Here is a 4,029-nt window from a genome sequence, read left to right on the forward strand (position 1 = left end):
ATAATAATAATTAATAATCAATTCATAATATTTGTAGTATTCTTGGGGAAATATAAAAGAGGGAATATGTGCGACTCATAGCGAAGTGATATAATTTAGCCTAGAATAACATCTTCCTGTTCGACAGTGTGAGTCAGGTCTAGGGGCTGTGAAATAATTTAGTAATCAATTAATTCCAGCCCCATCACGTCATCCACATTGTGTTTAGGCATCCCCTACAAAGCCCACGAAATCATAGAGAAAACAAGACAAAACAACAATGAGACAAACTAAACGTATATAGACTTGACAACCGATGCGGAGACTGGTCATTTGACGTGGTTATGATGTGGAGACTGATCATTTCACGTGGTTAGCATGAGGAGACTGATAATTTCACGTGGTGAGGATGCGGAGACTGATCATCTGACGTGGGGAGGATGCAATGACTGATCTTTGGGCATTGTGAGGATGCGGAGACTGATCATTTGACGTGGTTAACATGAGGAGACTGATCATTTGACGTGGTAAGGATGCGGAGACTGATCATTTGACATGGTGAGGATGCGGAGACTGATCATTTGACGTGGTTAACATGAGGAGACTGATCATTTCATTGCAGAGACTGACGTGGTGAGGATGAGAGACTGATCATTTCACGTGGTTAGCATGAGGAGACTGATCATTTCACGTGGTGAGGATGTAGAGACTGATCATCTGACGTTGAAGACTGATCATTTCACGTGGTGAGGATGCGGAGACTGATCATCTGACATGGTGAGGATGCGGAGACTGATCATTGACATGGTGAGGATGCGGAGACTGATCATTTCACGTGGTGAGGATGCGGAGACTGATCATTTCACATGGTGAGGATGAGGAGACTGATCATTTCACATGGTGAGGATGCGGAGACTGATCATTTCACATGGTGAGGATGCGGAGACTGATCATTTCACATGGTGAGGATGAGGAGACTGATCATTTCACGTGGTGAGGATGAGGAGACTGATCATTTCACGTGGTGAGGATGCGGAGACTGATCATTTCACGTGGTGAGGATGAGGAGACTGATCATTTCACGTGGTGAGGATGAGGAGACTGATCATTTCACGTGGTGAGGATGCGGAGACTGATCATTTCACGTGGTGAGGATGAGGAGACTGATCATTTCACGTGGTGAGGATGCGGAGACTGATCATTTGACGTGGTGAGGATGAGGAGACTGATCATTTGACGTGGTGAGGATGCGGAGACTGATCATTTGACGTGGTGAGGATGAGGAGACTGATCATTTCACGTGGTGAGGATGCGGAGACTGATCATTTGACGTGGTTAGGATGAGGAGACTGATCATTTCACATGGTGAGGATGCGGAGACTGATCATTTGACGTGGTTAGGATGAGGAGACTGATCATTTCACGTGGTGAGGATGCGGAGACTGATCATTTGACGTGGTGAGGATGCGGAGACTGATCATTAGACGTGGTGAGGATGCGGAGACTGATCATTTGACGTGGTTAGGATGAGGAGACTGATCATTTCACGTGGTGAGGATGCGGAGACTGATCATTTGACGTGGTTAGGATGAGGAGACTGATCATTTGACGTGGTTAGGATGAGGAGACTGATCATTTCACGTGGTGAGGATGCGGAGACTGATCATTTGACGTGGTGAGGATGAGGAGACTGATCAGTGGGCGTGGTGAGGATGTTGGGTGCTGACAGCGGAAATGTGGCAAAGATGCTGTCGGTGCATGGGGACTCTGCTCTTTATAAAAGGGTGCTCATACGCTCACTGATGGTTGCTTTGTCGCTATTGTGTAGCGTTGGGGAGGGTATATAGGAGACAAATGTGCCGGGGAAAAGGGCTGGGTAATCGGAGATATAGGAGATCCATCCATCCATCCATCCATCTATTGTTTGTAGACAATGACGGCCTCTCAAATTCGTTGAGAATGCCACTCTCTAACAAGCCCGATGCTTTCAGTTGTTTCCCCATTATATTTCATAAATAAATGGTCTATGGATTGTTTTAATCGACTCTACGTCTTCACTTAAATTCTTGAAAATACCATTTGGCCCAAAGGCCCGTACATGATTAGACTTTTAGGAAACTTTTGCAGTAATCTTCACGTGAAATGTTTTTTAATGCAATGGAATTGTTTCTTTTGTGAACAAGAAACTATGCACTATGCTTATAAGTTCCGTGCCATATTTAATAAATCATTATTTCCATTTACTTATCATTTTCAGAAAAGATTTGCCAATGGTATGAAGCTTTTAATGCGCTTATTTTTTTTATAGCCTTGTAGACCGTCTTTGCACAGCAGTGGTTTTATACGAATTTGCATCCCAAGTGACTCTCGTGAGATTTGCAAATAAAACGGAAACAAACATACATGAACTTGATATTTATGTCTTTGAAAACAAATTTTTACTTTGACATCGAACTGTTACAAAATGTCTTCTTTCTGAATTGTCAAAAGAAACGAGTGATATTCTGAGATTTTTCAAAATTTCAATTAAAGCGATAATATAATTATAAAAAAAGAAGAGTTATAATAATGCCAGGCCTAAATGGCTCATTCTGTGCTTTGTTATTATTACTGATGGCAGCTTGAGCAATGGGGGTCTGAACCCTTTTCTAAACTAAAACCACCAAAAACAAAGCAAAGAAGAAGAAATATGGATTGTCTACTATTTTTGTCTGAGCATGGGAAAACAATGAACACATTGAAGGTGTTCACTACATTTCGAATTAAAGTTTAATACGATACCGTTTAACTGTGGACGTGGAGCCGATTATTTGGTTTAAATGGTGATATAATTTAAACGGATTGAGCCATTGATTGTTTTTTTGTTTTTAGCTTACCAGTATTAATTATTGTGGTGCGACTTTTTAAATATGAAATATATTTCTTTTGTGTTTGGGTCTACTTTTTATATTTATTCTGTTTATGTAATAAGTTTCCGGTCTCCAAATGACAACAGTGGATCTAGGAGGATTGGCAAATAGGGGCCATGCTCCCACACCCCCCCCCCCAAAAAAAACCCCGAAATTTTTGTTGTTGTTGTTGAGTAGCCTAACGTCGCAAAAAGTTAGCCATTGCGTACACAATATTTTGGACAGAAAAATCTCCCCACCTCGAAAAAAAAATGCTGTCTGGATCCGGCCTTGCTAAATAATTACGTTTCTCCTTCTTTTGGTGTGGCGTTTAATGAGAGTAAAACAGCAGTCTAGTTAATCCGAAAACTTTTTGTAAAAAGACATCGTACACAAACAATTAATGTAATATTCAAATCAAGTAAATGAAAAATGACAAAAACCAAGAAGTTCAGTGTCAACTTTAAATCTCGACTAGTGCTTCTACAATTTCTTGCTTAATTTTCCTTTTTTTCATAATTTATAACCCAGATACATGTACACTCTCCACCGCCGCGCCATGGCAACCTCCATAATACTCAATAAGAAGTATCACGACTTGTCAATAGCGCCCTCTATATGTGAAAAGATGATCATGCCATGAGAATCTACTAGTACTGCATTTACTTGTTCATTATTGAACGACCCCCCCCCCTCAAAAAAGGATAGAATCAAGCAACAAAGGCCCCCCTCCCCCCAAAAACCCCAAACCAACCAAACAAACAAACAAAACTTTGCAACTGCTGTCCCTACAGTTTGTAGGCTTGTAAGACCTCTAGTGGTGTTTACAAATTGGTCGAGTCGACACAGTCCTGGGGGAGGATGGTCTTACGCAGTGCAGAAATCCGGATCTATACATACGCTGGAATCGGGGCTCGACCCATCCGCTCCCACTTTTTTTATTACGGTCAAATTATTTTGCAACTAGAAATCGTTGTTTGCAAAGTTTGGACACATTCACACAATATTTCACACCATCTTCATTACAAAAAAAAAACCCACCATGGATATGCCCCTGCCCTTCGAATACCCTTTAAGAGTGCATCTCTGCCACAGATAATTAAAAAAAAATTGTAAAGTGGAGATGAACATGATAGATAGACACAGAGGCAATATTGAGAAG

The sequence above is a fragment of the Patiria miniata genome, unplaced genomic scaffold (assembly GCF_015706575.1).
Source record: "Patiria miniata isolate m_02_andy unplaced genomic scaffold, ASM1570657v1 HiC_scaffold_3, whole genome shotgun sequence".
Taxonomy (NCBI): domain Eukaryota; kingdom Metazoa; phylum Echinodermata; class Asteroidea; order Valvatida; family Asterinidae; genus Patiria; species Patiria miniata.